This window comes from Echinops telfairi, unplaced genomic scaffold, assembly GCF_000313985.2.
Source record: "Echinops telfairi isolate 266 unplaced genomic scaffold, ASM31398v2 ScPeMD7_23;HRSCAF=83, whole genome shotgun sequence".
Lineage (NCBI taxonomy): Eukaryota > Metazoa > Chordata > Mammalia > Afrosoricida > Tenrecidae > Echinops > Echinops telfairi.
In genome coordinates, this window is record NW_022103920.1 from 53,875,150 (window position 1) to 53,894,455 (window position 19,306).

General features: G+C 35.4%; 2 protein-coding genes across 7 annotated transcripts in view; one reads left to right on the plus strand and one right to left on the minus strand.

Annotated features, from left to right (window-relative positions):
* The window catches only part of ABCB1 (ATP binding cassette subfamily B member 1), a 177,909-nt gene that overhangs the window by 120,951 nt on the left and 37,652 nt on the right, over positions 1–19,306 (minus strand). The window lies entirely within an intron of this gene.
* The window catches only part of RUNDC3B (RUN domain containing 3B), a 91,274-nt gene continuing 90,115 nt past the window's right edge, over positions 18,148–19,306 (plus strand). For all 5 annotated transcript variants that reach the window (XM_045288723.1, XM_045288724.1, XM_045288725.1 and 2 more), the window contains exon 1: positions 18,148–18,259. The gene's annotated coding sequence lies outside the window, so the exon portion shown is untranslated. The remainder of the gene's footprint in view (positions 18,260–19,306) is intronic.

A 19,306-nucleotide genomic window follows, 5' to 3' on the forward strand; every position in this document is an offset into this window, starting at 1 on the left:
GGCGGGGCGGGGCGGGGCGGGGCGGAGGGTGGGTTTGTTTTGAATGTGCGTCTGTCAGAGTAAGGAGCAAGCGCTCTTTCTCTTAGGATCATAAAGCTATCCGCTAGCTCTGGATGAAGTAATTGTTATTGCGATTGTTTACTGCGTCGCACTAAAATGGGAGGGCGTGTTGTTGCTCTGGCTTGTGTACAGATAACAACATTGAATTCCACAAAATTGAAAGCCTATGGGCCGGGGGTGTGTGGGTTGCGGTGGTGTGGTGTGGTGTGGTGTGGTGTGGTGTGGTGTGGTGTGGTGTGTGTGTGTGTGTGTGTGTGTGTGTGCATCTGTGCGCGTGCTCCACTTGTAAACTATAGTGCAGGTGCTCTACTTGCGGTTGCTATTAGGTGTGGGACTGTAGTGCATACCTAGTCTTTCGGTCAATGATTTATTCCAAGGCTTACCTTTCTTTAACTGGATCCTAGCTGTAAATGTAGTCTAAGCTCAGAGATAACTGATTTTTAATATGCGAATATATTTCTTTCAGTTTTTCTGGTTATTTGCAAAAGAGAAGAAGAAAAAAAAATCCAAGACATCAGCTTCCTAGGAACTTCTCTGAGCCATTAAGTTGTTTTCAAATCACTTGGTTCCACCAAATCACCAGCTATTAGCCAGCTGTAATCTCAGAATCAGGATGATGAAACATTTTGCCTCTTTTGCAATTTGTGTATGTTCCTCTCCCTCCCCCCTCCCCCGCCCCCTGTAAGCATCTCAGTAAAATGCAGATTTTTGCCCTGGGAACGTCATTCACGAGCTCAGTGACTTTTGTCATTTGAAAATTGAACTGTTCCAGGTGTGCACCAGCGCTGCAGCACGACTCGCCTCGCTGTCTGTTGTAGCACTTCGAGTTGTAAACAGAAATAATGCAGAACCTGTTTAGTTTACACTCGTGTAGCGCAGAATGCAATCTTTTGAGGGAGAAAAACTGAAACTCTCTAGAGTATATAGGAAATCTTATATATTGTTGGTGGGAGAGGAAATAGTACAACTTTGTGAACCAATTTGACATTACTATTAAAGTTATATGTATATATCCATTATTTGATTGAAAAAAAAAGCACTCAAACTCACTCCCATAAGTTAATGCATATTCATAGCTGTATTTTCCCTACCTTTAAAAAAAAGTTAGATAAAGAGGGGGGAAAGCAAATTTAATTTCCTTACCTTTATTTGAGAAAAATTAAAAAAATATTTCTTAAAAATGAAAATGGTTTCAAAAGATTCTATTGCTTCCTAAGATAATATATCTATGAAAGCTCCATCCCTCCAAGCTTCACAAGGACATCACTCTCTTGCTTTTGTGCAGACGTTGTTGTTGTTTGCATTCCTATTTCCTACTGTATCATCTGACACTCAGCCTATATTTATTGAGAAAATTTGCTGGCAGGTGCTATTTCCTTTGCTTCTCTATTTTATCTTGTCTAGCTTTGATTATTGTTCATTGTGCCTTTTATCAGAGGCAGCTCAGGAGAAGAAAGGGACTTGTATCTCAACCTTATTTAAATTACTCCATTGTAAGCAGTGTTTAAAAAATTTCAGTCACATCACACTGCTTTGTCTGAACAGCTGGCTAGACTGGCTGTATTTCATTATTCCATTTCCATAATATTTTGTATTGTGTAAAACATGAGTGCTGACTTTAATTATAGTTTACCCATGGATTTTATTATAGTAGGTTAAAAAAAGTTCAACTTCTGGCTTAGATTTCAACTTGTGGATTATATTTCTAAGGCAAATTATTCGTGTGTTAGCATTTGAAAGTGCATATAACTTATCCATGTCTAGTAGTAAGGTCTATTTCAAAGTCACGGGGGCCCTAATGACACTGTTGGGTAAGCATTGGACTGCTAACTGCAATATGGGCTGGTCAAACTCATCAGCTGCTGAGAGATGAGGCTATTTGCTTCTGTAAAGATTTACAGCCTTGGAAACCCTATGTTGTCCTGGGTCGCTGTGAGTTAAGAGTTGACTAGATGGCAGTGAGTTTGGGTTTGGGTTTTGTAGGTTATTTGTACATTTTAAGTAGAGAGCCTGCTTCAGATTCCTCAAAATGAATAAATCAAATATTTCTGCTGCTTGTCTTTACCTTTCAGAGTTACTAGATCCTACGTATCTCACCTGTTTATCTTTCTACTATGATGAACATATATATATAGCAAGAAATACACCAGTTCAACCATTTGTACATGTATACTTCAGCTATTCCAACTATCCTTTTCAAAAGGACTCCCTCCACCATAAACGTATACTCCCTACACCCTAAGCAGAACTCTTCCTTGTCCTCCTCCCACCTTGGGTAACCGTTATTTATGCTTTTCCCCCTATATATTTGCTTACTTCACATAAGTGAGATCGTAACTGCATTTACCTTTCTGCTACTGACTGCTTCCCTCAGCATGTTTTCAAGGTTCATCCATTTCTCACACGAAACCTCATAACACATTCATGCTTCAAGTAAAATGTGTTCATATTTGGCTTTGAATTTCTCCAAATCAATCAGGGTAATGATAGATATATGTTTAATGATAGTTACATGGGGAGTGTGTTTATTCCTTGTAAACCACCTTATGAATTGCGCCTTACATTTTGTGACTCTTCACAGAAGTTTATAACCAACCAACCCTCCCCCAGTCATTCTAGTGTATCTTTGTATACACTAGTGTATATACTAGTGTACTAGTGTATCTTTGTATCTAGTGTATACTTATATTCAAATGCTTTCTTTTACCCCTAAATCACTTTCAATGTATTCTCCTTTTAGGTTTTAAATCTTATTATGTAATTATACCATTCTTTAGGTGTCAAGCCCTATATAATTAGAATATAATTTTGAACATTGAAAGTGGGTTAGGTAGGTTCATCAGAAAAAGAGCTGAGCCCCGCCCCACCCCACCCCGGGGGATGATTAACAGAAATGTGGGTGAAGGGAGACAACAGACAGTGTAAGACACAAAATAACGATAATAATATATAATTGATCAAGGATTCACGAGAGTGGGAGGATGGAAGAGGGAGGGGAAAAAAGAGGAGCTGATATCAAGGGCTCAAGTAGTAAGAAAATGTTTTGGAAATGTTGATGGCAACATATGTACAAGCGTGCTTAATACAATTGAATGATGGATTGTTATAAGATTTGTAAGAGCCCCCCAATAAAATGATTACTTTTTAAAAAGGAGCTGAATTAAATTTTGGCTTAATGAAATTGTATATATGTGTGTAATTATTTTAATCAAATTTTTCCTAGTAAATATTTCTGTATTGTGGACTGGTAACATTTTTATGGCAGATAAGTACTCATATCATATTTTTCATTGATCATAGTAGATAGGAAGCAGGTTATTTGAGGACTCAAAGCCTACATTCACCTTCAAAATATTCAGAAACTAAGTTTGGCTCTGTGCACCCACTGCTTTCCCTGTACAAGCGCCTTCATCTTTTTTCTAACCTGCTTTTCCCTCCAGCAGGAAACCAAGTATTAGTTATTTTTCTGGTAATTTTTAAGACTCATGGTTTATTGATAAGCTCACATATTGTTTTGATTAACAACAGATATTTAATTTTGTGATGCTAAGCAGGATGGATACAAATGATAATTTTCAAAACTACTTTTAGGAGCATGTGCATCGTGTATTTTTATCAGCCAAAGTATTACTTCAGAGCTTCAATACGGTTTCAAATATCAGTAAACTGTTGTTGAGTTCTATTCCTAGGTGTAGTCACCCTACATGGGGTTTCTGAGACTTGACATCTTTGTAAGAGTGGACAGCTTCATTTTTCTCCCGTGAAGTTAACAACCCAATACCCAATCCATCGCGCCACTAGGCTCCTTACAGAGACCCCGTAGTGCAGAGTAAAACTGCCCCAGAGGTTTCAAGGCCATACTTCTTTACAGAGTCACGTCTTACTTCCATGGTGGGTTCTAATCCCCTGACATTTCAGTTAGCAGCTGAGTGTTTACCTACTGAGCCATCAGTATTCTTTCAAATTACAGTAGCACCTCGTTTTTCCAACACAGGAAGTAAGGTACTTATATTTTCCATACAACTGATGTGTGGGTTAAGCTTAAAAAGCTATCATGCTGTACTCATGAGTATGTAAGTAGTCTCGTGTATAACTGAAGTTTATACTTCAAATGCCCAAGTTCAATACATTAAACAATAATAATTAAGCATTTTGGATGCATTGCTTTTAAAAAATAATTTTGATTTTTCTATCTTCTTGAAAAAAATTGTGCATAGCCTATTGCAATCTTTTATGATAACTTTCCTCAGGATCTGTTTTATGAATATGCCCACTGTGTAGTCACTGCCCTTGGGGAGTCATGAGGTACATAGAGCTTTTTGCTAACTGGCCCCAGAAGACTGGGTGTGTAGAGCTCTTTTACTTTTGCATTGTACTGCTATCTTTCCTTACCAAGTTAACTGTTAGTTCTTTCAGATCTACCTGCTTCTAGCAGTGTTTTCCTTCCTGCCTACCATCCAACTTGCTAATTATAATCTATAACTAGGAAAGTAGAGAGCTAAAGTTATCACTGTGTTAGGAGAAGACAAAAAGTACCCGGAACCTTTAACAGGGTGAGCTTTAGGACTCTGAACTTCTTGACATTCTAGCTGCTAAGGAGAGTCGATTTCCTTTTCTTGAACTTTGTGGGTGAATTGCAGATCTGTGAAATGTTACTATTGGAGATAAAAAACAAACTCACTCAAATCAAAGGTAACTGCCGTCAAGTCAACTCTGACTCATCGTGACTCCATGACAGAATCAAACTGCTCCATAGGGTTTTCAAGACTGCATGTCTTCACAGGATAAGAAAGCCTCATCTTTCTCCCATGGAGTGTTTGGTGGGTTTCGATCATGAGCCTTCTGGTTAGCAGTCTAGTGTTTATCCCACTACACCACTAGGACTCCTGTTATTGGGGGTATATTGTTGTTAGGTGCCGTTGAGTTGATGGTTCCAACTCACAGCAACCCTTTGTAGAACAGAAGGCGACACTGCCCACACCTGCGCCAGCCTCACATGTACTGTAATGTTTGAGCCCACTTTTGTAACCTCTGTGTCACAGTGGATTGACACATTGAAGATACACTCTTTTAAAGATAAAACTTTTAAAATAGTGACCCACCAGAGAAGAAAATCATGTGAAGACCTTCAATAAAATGAGTTGACAATAGTGGCTGCAAGAACAGGCTTAAACACAAATGATTGTTAGGAAGGTGCAGGTTGAGGCAGTATTTCATTTTGTTGCCTGGAGGGTCACTCTCTGTGAATCAGATCTGACTCAACAGTGCTTAACAGAAACAACGGATTTGCCTTAGACACAAAGAAATTCAGTCTCAAATGGCTGTTCATACCTTAGTTGTAGTGATTATAAAATTTTTGTTGTTAAGTGTTGAGCTGATTTTGAATCATAGTCGTGCTTTATGAACTCGAGTTTTTAGTTCTGATTTGGATCACTATTGGTCATGTTTCTGTGGAGCAAGTTGAGTTACATTTCCAAGGGTCTTTAGAGTCCTACTGGTCTGTACTCACACTGGAGGGAGGGTCATTTTCTTTTCAGCTGCTAGTCTTAGATTAACATTCAAAATAGATTAGTAGCTCTTTTTCCAACCAAAGTTGGTTTCCTTTCAACTGATACTAGAGAAAAGCATCCCCACTCCACCAGGCATTTATGAGAGATTTTTGACTGTTGCCTGATATTTCTCAAACCATCACAAGGTTGAATATATAGTGCTCCCCCAAAGGGAATGACTAATAGAAATGTGGGTGAAGGGAGACAACGGAGAGTGTAATATATGAAATAATAATAACAATATATAATTGATCAAGGATTCATGAGGGTGGGAAGGTGCAGGGGAAAAAAGATGAGCTTATACCAAGGGCTCAAGTAGAAAATGTTTTGGAAATTATGATGACAACATATGTACAAATATGCTTGATACAATTGATGTATGGAATGTTATAACAACTGGAAGAGTCCCCAATAAAATGATTTAAAAAAAACAAAACACCATGACTTGGGGCAGGCGTACTTTTGTCCTCAAATGGATATATTTTCTTTTTAACACTTAAAAGAGGGATTTTGCGGAAGATTTGATCAGTGATTTATTGACTGCTTCCATGGGCATTGATTATAGATGCAAACAAAATGAAATCCTTGACAACTTAAAAGAGTTAGACATAAAAGGTTATGCTTGAAATCTTATCCACTCTTGTAGTCCACTCTTACAGGTTTATAAACTATTCCTGGGTATGTAGACTACATTGTACCCCACTCTTGTATCTGTAGTTGCTTTCCCCAATTGTACGTTGGTAACATTTTATCAGCCTCCCATCAGAGATCATCACAGAATGTCTACTTGATGTTGTCATCAGGAGCGTTCATTAGATCAACAAGTATTTTCTTATTGTGAAGAGTTCTATCAGAAATATTTGTCATTATTTTAAAACCAAGAATTGTTGTATTTCTAAACAAATGATGGATGCATACCTACTAGATGCAAATAAATGTGCAACTGACAAGTTCTCATTTTTCTATGTCTGCTAGAAACTTAGTGGCCAACTTTTAAAAATATATAATACCATAAAATGCATTTAGCATCAGTCCTAGTTCCACTTTGCCTTCACATTTTTTCTTTTTTCATTGTAGTAATTTATATTTAACATTGCCAGCCCAACGATTTTACATGTACAACTTATTTTCATTGATTATGCTGTGAATACTGCTGGAGTAAACTTTGGTGTAAGCCCTCACATTTTAAAGATATACAAGGAGGCTTCCAGAAGTTTATAGAAAATGGAATTAGAAGGTAATTCCATTTTCCACAAACTTTTTGAAGCTCCTTCGTGTGTGTGTGCATGTGCGCCAGCATTTGTGTCTTGACATGGCTTACTAGCAATATTTTCTAACTTTCGTATTAGCTATTCAGGTAGAGTGTTGCACTGTGGTTTTAATTTGCATGTCTATAATAGCTAATGAAGTTGAATGATTTTCCATATTGCCAGTTGGAGATCCTCTTTTGTAAAATTTAAATCATTCATCTCCTGGTTTCTCTCTCTGCCCTTTGTTATTGTTTGTTTAATGTATTGGAGTTCTGTCTACATGATGAATACAAATATTTTCCTGGATATATGTAATGCACATATTCTCTTCCACTATGTGGCTTACTTTCCTTATAGTATATTTAAATGAATAGAATCCATGAAAAAATTTTAACATAGTTCATAAATTTCCCTAATGGTTTATACTTATTGTAACCAGTCTATCCAAAATAAATAAAATATTCTCTTGCTAAACATTTATTGTTTCACTTTTAAAATTCAGATCCATAAGCTATCTCTAAAATTGAGACCCATACCCATCTATAACATTTTTGGTGCATAATTTGAAGGGTAGTAGTAAAGGTTAACTTTTGTTCTTAAGGAAAATCAGTTGACCTACTATTTTTTTAAAGACCATGCTTCCACCTTCAGGTGGCCAACAGACTTGAAAAATGTTCGCTATCATTAGCTATTAAACAGTTACTGCTGTGGAATAAATTCTAACTCTTAGGGGCACTATAGTCATTATTAGCTAATAGAGAGATACAAATCAAAACAACAATGAGATCATCTCACTCTAACGTTAATTGCAAAGTTAAAAATAAAATAAAAACAGTGAACAACAAATGCAGGCCAAGATGTAGAAAGACCAGAACTCTCATAACACTGCTGATGGGACCATAAAATGGGGCAACCACTATAGTAAACAGTATGGTGCTTCCTTAAAAAATTGGAAATAGAAAATGCCATGTGACCCAGAAATCCCTCTACTTGTCTCTCTTAGAAAAATGAGCTAGGACTTTAATAGATATGCATACCCATGTTCATTATAGCACTATTCACAATCTAAAAAAGATGGAAACAATCTAAATACCCATCAATGTCAGAATAATTAAAGTATGGTCCATACACACAATGGATTATGACACAGCATTAAAAAATAACAATGTATCTTGGAAACATCTTGTAGCATGGCTGAACCTGCAGGACATAATGCTGAGTGAGGTACCATAAATCGATCACAGAAAAAAAAAATTTTATGAGACGCTATTGTAAAAAGCCATGAAGAGGCTACCAGACCAAAATAAATTTTCTATGGTGATTACTAAGAATGAAAAGGTAGGAGGGATAAATTCCTGGCTAGAGGGTAAATGGGTGTTAACTTGGGTGAAGGGAAAGGCACTATAATAAGAAGGGGATTAGCAAAAATGAAGGAGGCAGGAGCAGAAAAAAGCCCAGGCTTCTTTCTACCACTATACTCAATGTCTTATATAGCATAAATTAGGTGACTGTTATTTATAGATCTGTTTCTGGACTCTTCTGTTTCATTAGTCTATTTTTCTATCTTTGAACTAATAGTACACTGGCTTAGTAACTGTAACTATAATATTTCTTGATGTTTGCTACTATTAGTCTTCAAGATTGTCTTACCTCTGCTTGGTCTCTTGCAAATTAAATTTTAGTACGAACTTGCCAATTTACATTTTTTTAAATCTCCTGGGATTTTTGTTAAGATTCCATTGACTATATAAATAAACTTAGTGAAAACTGACACCTTTGCAATATCAACCTTACATGCAGACCATGAACATCATTTATCCCTCTAAATTTTAACTTCCTTTGATAATAACTGTTTTGTGTATATATTTATACGGCTTTTGTTAGACATAACTTTAAAAAGTTTTTATAATGTTATATAACAACTTTCTTTTTTAACTTGTAGTTTGGGACTAAAGTTTACAGAGACAATCAGTTTTCCATTTAACAATTTATACATGCTTTGTTTTGTGACATTGGTTATAATCTTCTCAATGTAGCAGCACGCTTTCTACTTCCTCCTTGTGTTTCTGTTTCCTTTTTTTTTCCTTTCCTGTCTCTCTTGCAATCTGAACTATTATTTGGACAACTTCTGTCAATCTGTGAGAAGGGCAGGGCCGTAAACAGTTATAGTATTGGAAACCCCCGGGGTCAATCCTACCCTGTCCTGTAGGGTCGCTGTGAGTCAGAATTGACTGGAAGGCAGTGAGTGTGTTAGAGCTGCCCTTGTTAAGAGTTCTGGTGGTGCTTACCAAATTTATAGACTGCTGATCACAAGTCCAGCATTTCAAATCTACGAGATTTTCCAAGAGAAAAAGATGAGACTTGCTGCTCCCATAAAGACTTACAGCCTCAAAAACCTTAAATAGAGTCTCTGTGAATTGGACATGACTCTATGGCAGTGGATTTGTTTTTGGGGGTTTCTGCCCTTTTATCATTGTGTGGTTGATTGTATTGAGGAGTACATTCCTCCCTGGTGGTGATGCGCACTTTATAGGTCAGTTTGACTGAAAATTAATCCATGGCTGTGAGCTCAGTTCTGACAATGTGTGTCTAAGGGCTACAGTCACAGGGGTTCCTGCATTCTCTATCAGATCAGTAAGTCTGGTCTTCTTTATGAGTTTGAATTTTGTTCTGTAATTGTTTTCTTCCTCTCTATCCAGGATCTTCTGTTTTTATCCTGATTGGGTTATTCAGTAGTGGTACCTGGGCATCATCTTATTCTTCTGGTCTTGGCCTGGTAGAGGCTGTGGTTCCCTGGTTCATTAGTTCTGTGGAACATTTTTGTTCCTTGGTTCTTTGAGTTTCTTCGCTCTTCTCTGCTCCAGATGAGGAGAGACCAGTAGTTACACCCCTTATCAAAGTAGGACGTGGAGCCTTGTCATCTGTGGCCTGTGTTATGCCAGTTGAACTGGATACAACCGGTTTGTAAGCTTAAGTCTCCAAGCCGTGTGACTGTTTTTCTCAAGGTGTTGATTATGGCTAAGAACATTTCAGAATTTTGATCCTGTCTTGCTCTATCGAAGACGGGTCACTGTGTTCTATTTGCCTTCTCTTTTCTATTCCATTTGCATGTTGTTTTATCTATTCTTATACATTTGATACTTTACATTATTGTAACAGAGATATCTATCTTATTTTCTTGTTTTATTTTGTTGATATATAGACCTAAAATTGATAGTTAAAGTTAATTAACTTTACCAAAGTTTACGGTGGCTACCAGGACAGGAGGAAAAGGGCTCCCAAAACATTGTTTAGGAAGCACTGAATATCTGTTTTGGATGATAGAAAACATGTGAACAGGTATTGTGATGGTTGCACAGATGATTAATTAGTGTCACTCAATTGAACATGTAAAAATGTGAATTGGTAAATGGGTTACTTTTTTGCAGTAACAAAGACTGGTTTTGTAATCTGCTAATTTTACCAAATTATTAACTCTATAGATTTTCTGCAGGATCTCTTTCTCTCTGTTTTAAGTTTTTGTGCAATAATGATAACTGCTTGTTTACTTTCTTCCTTTTGCAACTTTTATGTTTTTTTGCATTACCTGTTGGTCAGCAGTTAGAACCCACCAGTGATCTGAGGGAGGAAGATGAGGCGGTTTGCTCTGGAGCAATTCTGCTCTGCCCTCTGGGGCCGATCTGAGTCAGAATTGACTGGATGGCAGTGAGTGAATATATATATTGGCTTATGGCTCTGGTCAGGACCATTACACAGTGTTTCAGAAAGCATTTACAATTTTACTCTTAAGTAAGAGGTCTGCAGCAGGCTTCTCGTAAATTATATAGAATGTTTTCATAAGAGGATACTGAATACTGTATTATCATGTCTTTATTTTTCATTTATCAAGATAAACATTATTCCTTTTATTTTAGTGAATTATGTTAATTTTTAATATTAAGTCACCTTGGAATTTAAACACCTGATTCTGATATATTATTATCTTTTTATACATTATTGAACTCAATAAGTTAGTATTTTGTTTATGATTTTTGCACATTTGTTTATGGAGAAGGTTGATCTATATTTGTCTGTTTTTATAGTGTCTGTTAGGTTTTGCTAAGATTATTTGTTTTCATAAAACAAGTTGGGAAGTGTTCTCTTTTTCTGTTATGTAATGTAGTTTGCATAAGTGATATTATTTCTCTGTTAAACATTTGGAAAGAAATTTGAACCACAAATTCTCTTTGTGGGAAATATTTTAGAATAGACAGTTTATTTGTTACCTGTTGAAATAGCCTGGTGTCCTGTTTCTTTGATCAGTTTTAGTGAGTTTCAAGGAATATACCCAGTTCATTTATATTGTCAAATTCATTCTTAAATTTTTCTTAAAAACCCCTCAATTTCTTTTTATTGCTTACAGGATATGTAGTAGTGTTTCATTTTTCTTTCCTAATATTAGTAATGTCTGCCTTTTCCTCATAGTTTTTATTAGTCTCATCTATGGATCTATACATTTTATTAAATATTTCAGAGAACCATCATTTTTGGCTTTGTTTTCTCGCTATACATCTCTTTCATTGACTTCTTTTATTATCTTTACTATTTCTTTCCTTTCACTTTTGTTGAATTTGAATTCCTGTTATCTTTCTAGGTTCTTGTGATAGAAGCCTAGATAATTTGCTTTTCAGCCCTGTTCTAACATGAGAGAACCTAAAAAAGATTCCTGGAATGATGGAATTAAAATATAAAACATGTGAAATTCATTTTTAAACTTGTTTCATCAAGTTCAAGACACTTTTATAAGCGGTGGTTAAGAGCTATTTAGTCCATCCCCAAAGAACCGAGGGCCCATGAATTAAGCTATATCAGTATATTCTTTTTCACATTATTGCCTGAAGAATTTCTCAAGATTAGGAAACAAAAAGACATCATAAAGAACCAAATCAGGGCTATAACTTAGATACCTAATGACCTTCTATGAAAATTCTTGCAAAGTTGCCCTTTTTGATGAGAGGAGTGAGCTAAGGACATTGCCTTAGTGAAGTAGGACTCTGGTGAATCTTTCCTGGCTGATTTCTGCTAAAGCTATGACGAAGTCTCTAAAACCACACTCATAATAAGCAGATGTCATGTTCTGTCACCTTCAAAAAGTCCACAAGCAAAATTCCTTGAGTATCCAAAACTGTTGCCAGGACCTTTGCTCTTGAGTTACAGTATGCTTTTCCTTTGATGGGACCACTTCCACCTCTTAGTAGCCACTGATTGGTTGTGCTTTGTCTTCTGTATTATATTGGTAAAGCCATGCTTTATCTCCTGTTACAATTTGTGGAAGAAATGCTTCAGGATCTTGAACTCACTTGTTTGAAATTTCTATCAAGTGCTCTGCTCTTGTCTGGAACTCATTGAGTTGCAACAGTTTCAGCACCCAATCAGCAGAAAACTTGCCCAACTTAAAAATTTTTTGCCTGAATTATATAAGTATATGGCTTGTGATGTCTATTGTGTTGGCTGTTGTTTCTGCTGTTAATTGTTGTTCCTCTTTAATTAGAGCATGAACAAAGGTGATTTTTTTCCATTACAAATTGCCGTGCATGGTGTTTCACTACAAGCTTCATCTTCAGCATCATCGTATCCCTTCTTAAATGGTTTATTCATTTTTAACTCCTGATTTCTTTGGGGCACTGTCCCCATACACTTTCAGTGATTTCACTGTTCTTCCCCTCAAGCTTCACCATTAATTTGATATTTGTTCTTAACTTTTTTGAGGAGATTTATGTTGCTCTGATAGTGACTTTTCAAAATCTGATGGATAAAAAAATAATTTAAAAACACAGAGACTGATGGCTTATCCTCATTAGTGCCTCATACTAGATCCTGTTCAGGCATGTTATAACAAGGTAACATGAGTTTATTTTGGTCAAAAATAATGAAATCATGTATAATTTTTTCAAACCATGAATTGTCCATTAACTTTTGGAAAACTATCATGTAAGCATTCAAAGACCACATATTCCTTTGTCACTTTTTCAGGGTAGCTCATAAAATTCTGAATGTTGTATCTTCCTTATTAATTTAAAAGGTGTCTATACTAGGAATGACAAATTTAGGAGCAATGGTGTCACATTCATTATCAAAAAGCATTTCAGGGTTCATCTTGAACTACAGTGATGTCTGTGATAGAATAATATCTACACACCTATAAGGAAGATCAGTTAATACAATTATGATTCAAATGTATACAATAAATATAAAAGCTTAGTGACTGCCATTGATTCGGTTCTGATTCATAGTGACCCTATAGGACAGGGTACAATTGCCCTTATGAATTTCTGAAGCTATAAATATATTACAGGAGGAGAAAGTCTCATCATTCTCCCAAGGAACAGCTGGTGGGTTTGAACTTCTGATTTTGTGGTTAGCAGTCCAGTGCACAACCCTCTATGTGGCCCAGGCTCCTCCCACAAAAGTTTGTGATGAAGAAACTGAAGACATACATAATTCTTCAGTCTGAAATTGATGAAACATACAGTCAAGATGAATTGATAATTACTGGTGATTGAAATGCAAAGCTCAGAAAAAAAATGAAGGATTAGTAGTTAGAAAATATGGCCCTTGTGATAGAAAGGAAGCTGGAGATTGAATGACAGAATTGTGAAAGACCCATGACTTCTTTACTGCATTTACTTTTATTCAGATATATACATGGCATCTACACAGGTGGACAACCATACATGTAGACTGTCAGAATATGCTGGAATCAAGTTGACTATACTGTGAGAAGTGATGATAGAGAAGTTCAATATCCTCAGCCAAAATAAGGCTAGGAGCCAACTGTGGAACAGACAATCAATTGCTCATATGCAAGTTTAGGTTGAAGCTGAGGAAAATTAAAATAGAACCTTGAGTATATCTCACTTGATTTTAGAGACGATTTCAGGAACAAATTTGATGTATTGAACATTAATGCTTGAAGCACTGGTGAGTTCTGGAACATCAAGAGCATCATGGCATGAAGAAAGCAAAAGGTCATTTAAAAAATACAGGAAAGAGAACCAAAGTGAATGTTAGAAGAATCTCTGGAACTTGCTCTTTAACAAAGAGAAGCTAAAGTGAGTGGAAGAAATTAAGTAAAGGGCTGATCAGGAAGTTCCAAAGGGCAATATGAGAAGATTAAGCTTGGAGTTAGGAAGCCAAACAAAAAAAGAACCCACTCAACATTTCTTAAGCTAAAAAGAACTGAAGAAAAAATTCAAGCTTTGAGTTGCGATATTGTAGAATTTATGGGCAAAATACTGAACTATGCAGGAAGTATCAAAAGGACCATGTATACAGTGACTATACATAGTCACTGTACCCAAAAGAATTGGTCAACATTCAGTCCGTTTAAGAAGTAGCATCTAATTAAGAACTGATTGTATTGAAGGAAAAGGTCCAAGCTGGATGGGAGGCATTTGTGAAAAACAAGGCTCCAGGAATTGTTGATGAACCAATTGAAATGTTTCAACAGACTGATACAGTTTTGGAAGCACTCCTTAATCTATGGAAAGAAATTTAGAAGACAAAATCCTAGCCAAAAGACCAAAATGGATCCATCTTTGTACCTATTACAGAGAAAAGTGACCCAACAGAATGCAGAAATTATTGAACATTATCATTAATGTCACATGCAAGTAAAATTTTAGCGAAGATAATTTAAAAACGGTTTTAACCGAGCTGCTAGAAATTTTAGCCAGATTCGGAAGAGATGTGGCATGAAGGATAACATTACTGATGGCAGATGCACCTGGCTGAAAGCAGAGAATACCAGAAAGATGTTTGCTTGTGTTTAATTAGCTATGCAAAGGCATTCTACTGTGTGAAGCATAATAACCTATGAATAACATTGCTCAGAATGGGAATTTCAGAACTCTTAATTGTACTCATATGAATACTTGTACATAGAACAAGGAATAGTTAGAAAAGAACAAGACGATACCACGTTGTCCAAAATTAGGAAAGGTGTGTGTCAGGATTGTATCCTTTACCTTACTTATTTTCTATATATTAAGCTACTAATCCAAGAAGCTGGACTATGTGAAGAACAGCATCAGATTAGAAAAAGGGCTCATATCTGTGATATGCAGATAACACAATCTTGTTTAATAAATGGAGGAGGAAACATTTGCTGCTGAAGTTCAAGGACTACAGCTTTCAGTGTGGATTGCAACTCAATTTCAAGAAAACCAAAACCCTCAGAACTAGACCCAGGGACAACCTCATGATAAATGGAGACATGATTGAATTTATTACGAATTTCATTTTATGTGGATCCACAATCAATGCTCATGTAAGCAGTAGTCAAGAAATAAAAGGGCATATTGCCTTGGGTAAATCTGCAAAAGACCTCTATAAAGTGTTAAAGAGCAAAGACGTGGCCACACCGACTTGTCCGTAGTATTTTCAGTCATCTCATATGCATAGAAAAGCTGGATAATGAAAGGAAGACTGAAGAAGAATTGATGTATTTGAATTATGGTGTTGGTAAAAACTATTTGAAGTTCTATGGATTGCCAAAAGTACAAACTAATCCGTCTTAGAGGAAATAAATACAACTTGAATGCTCCTTAGAAGTGAGCATGTTGAGACTTTATCTCATATGCTTTCTATATTTTATCAGAGAAGCCGGTTCTGCGGAAAATACATCATGTTTGGTAACAGAGGGTCAGCTTCAACATAATGGATTAACACAATGGGCTGCAACAATGGGCTCAAACAACAATTCTGAGAATAGCATAGGACTGGGCAGTGCTTCGTCCTATTGTACAAAGAGTTGCTATGAGTCAGAACTGACTGATGGCACATAATAATAGCAACAACAGTAAGTTACAGAATTATTGGATGAATTAATTTAATAGGTGTGTATTGAAAAAAGGACATTGGTAGCTATCTCATTTTCCTTGTATTTTGCCAAAGGAAAAGAGATCTTTTTTTTTTTATGATTGAGGGTTTTGTTTCTACACTAATAAAAATTTCCTGTGGACATTGGAAGTGGTGGGAAAAGGAATTTTTTAAAGAAAGATTTCAAGTCTGAACTTAATTAAAATATTTTAATACTACTTTATGATTTTTTATTCTTGGGTAAAAGCTATTCTTTAGGCTTGCCTTTTTTTTAAGAAGTTTACCAAATTGTCATCTTAGTATTACCATTTTCAGCAAATATGTGACCGATATTAATGCCATCATTATCAAGAAATAACATTGTACCTGTGGGATATTTTTTAGATGTAGTGGAATTCTCTCCTAGATTTCATTTTTAAAACACAGCTAGCTTTTGTGATATTGAGGGGAAGAAAACTATTATAATGATACATGGTTCTTTTTTTTTTCATGGTTCTTGATATAATGATTTTTGATTGTTGAGAAATAAGTTTTGAGTAGGTATTGTGGTACAGCTAAAAATAAAAAATGAACCTTAAGCAACTGATTTTGAGATTTTTGGTTTGTGTTGATAGGAGGAGAGTAGGATATTATGTAGTCTACTGGTTAGGAAAACCTAATCATGCACACTTTCTACTTGTTCTTTAATGTTTTGTAAATTTTCCCTCATTTGAAACAGTTGAACTCAAAATCTGCATCATACCTTCACTTGCTGTACATGCAGTTTTTAAGTCATGAAAGGGCTTTGACTATTTTCTTGCACTAAATTAAGGTTAAATAAGGAAGAACCATATGCACTTGTTATGATTTATCTATAAATTTGACTCAAAGATTTACTTAAAGACACACTGAAGAACAGATCTCTTTTGTGTAACCTAAGACCTGCCTACCTGTAAATAATAAGGCAATAAAGCTGGAAGCATTCTTCTTCATTAGTAACTTTGATACAATATAAATTATTTTAAATTATTTCTCAACCTTGAAATATATGCATCCTTGGAAATAAAACTGCGTTCCTTGTTATGCTACTTGACGTTCCCTTTATAACTCGTCTGCTGTAATTTCTGTCTGGATTAAACAGCATTAACTATCAAGCCTCAAGCCTGAAAACAGCCAGTGTTCCTTTATCAGCCTCATACCCTATACACTAATTATGTAACTCTCATAGTTGTGCCCTTTTATCATTTACTATCAATTCTGTAAACTTCTCAAAACCTAGCCAGAGTCATTACTGACTGAGCAACCTTTTAAGAAATAGGACTGCCCCTGTGTAAATCTTTATAGGAATAGAAAGTGTCATCTTGCTCCTACTGAGTGTTGGTAATTTTGAGCCACTGACCTTGCAGTTAGCAATAGGGTTTAACTAAAAAGGGGTAGCATGGCCGAGTTTGGGGAGATCGAACTGTTTTATATCATGATTTTGTTCATATTTATATGACTATATGTTAAAAATAATTTTTGTCTTGACATAATATTGATGTGTAAATGTATATTTATTTTTCTTTAAAAATAGAACATATAAATGAGCAAGTAAACAGTGCTTAGGCATTGCCCAAAGTCTGAGGAAGATAACAAATATGCAAAAGACATGTTTCTGTCCTGAAGGGAGAGGTTATAGGGTCTAATTAGGATGATGGTAGACAGTCCAGAAAGCAATTGTAATATAAATTTTAATTGTCTCACGGAGATATAAGCAATATATTAATTTGTTCTAGGAGGAAGAAAATAATTCTCATTAGAGAACAGGATAATTCTTCATTGAAGAGAAGACTTGAGCTGAGGTCTGGGAAAAGCATAAATGCTAGCAGTCAAAAATAAAGGCAAATGATAATATGATAGAAAAAAATATAGCACACTTCTCAGATTTGCAAGTTTTCCTGTTAGTAGTTCATTCAAACTTTGGATCTCAACAAATGCTCATATTCTATTTTATTCTGTGGTCAGAAACTCTGAATATTTGGGTCTGAAGCTCAAAATTAGTAGCATTTAAAAAAATGTTTTGGTAGTAATCATTTAGGTCCTACTTAGTTTCTTATTCTTATAGCTCTGAAGACAGTGAGCTATTTCTGCCTTAATTTGGTGAGTAGATAGTACATCCAAAGGGGCATCAAAAAGTTAGCAGAAGAATTCCATTATCTTTTACTTCTACTTTTCCATGAACTTTTTGAAAGCCCTACATATACCCTTTTAAGTGAAAAGTCTGATAATTCTGGGCAAAAAGAGTAAAATTTTATATTTACAGAGCATATTTGATTAAATTGAGTATTCTGAATATACAGCCCTTTGAAGTATTTCTTTGCCAGATTGCTTTCCTTTCATTTTTCCTACTTTGGTGAATGAATCAACTGACTAAAAAGCAAAACAATTTATTTTTCTTCTGTCATAGGTTTTCTGTGAAGACCCTGATTGATCGATCCTGCTTTGAGACAATTGATGATTCTTCTCCTGAATTTAACAACTTTGCAGCTATTTTGGAACAGATTCTAAGTCACCGGCTAAAAGGTAACAGCACTAATATTTTATTTTTCCTTCCATTATAATACACTTGAAATTTTAGAAACAGTAGTCTAGTGTTAATTAGAAGCCTTACTGCTTCTTGAGAAATAACAAACTGACTTCAACATGCTTATCTTCCAGCTATGTACTTAGAAAAGAACCATTATTGGGTTTACACCTATTTTAAAGATGTTCACACATAGTAAAAATGTTGCATGTATTAATTGCCACTTATAAGGACTAAAGTTACTTTTTACAAGTAATTGAAATAAATCTTTAATGAAAATGTAGCTAAGGTTACTCCAGGATATTTCAATCAATTTGCAAAGAAGTACTCTAGGCATTAAATTGTTTGCTTAGCTTCTACTTCCATAAATTCTGGAATATTTGAATTTTAAAAGTAATATGTAGGTTTTAAAGGGTATATGTACATAGATAATTGACTTTTATTTTCTTATAATAAGAAAAATACATTTACACTACTTAAAAAATATATTTACACTACTCACTGCCAGCAAGTCAATTCTGACTCATAGGGACCCTATAAGGAATGGTAGAACTACCACTGTGGGTTTCTGAAACAGTCTTGGGGTCAGCTTTCTCCTGTAGAATAACTGGTGGTTTCAAACTGCTCACCTGTGGTAGCATCCCAATGTGCCAAACCACTGTGCTATAAAGCTCCTTGTAAAACACAGTAGATAACATAAAAAAATTATCTAGTGTAAATTTTAGTGATTAAAAGACAAATTCTTTAATGGAAACTGGATCATCAGATATTTTCACTTAACTTTTTATTATCTTTATAATTTTAATGATAAGATTTTAAACCAGTAGTCTGCTTTGGTAATAACGTAATAGATTCTCAAAATCAAGCAGAAGGTTGCCTGTTCTATATTTTTAAACACTGAAAATGTCCAAATTGTATTTTAAGTGTTTAGATCAACTCAGTTGTCACACTGGTTCATAGCAAAGAATTGAATATAATTACACAGGAGGCAGTTTAAATTCATTCAAACCCTTTGCAGTTTCAAAAGAGTTCCATAATATCGCTGA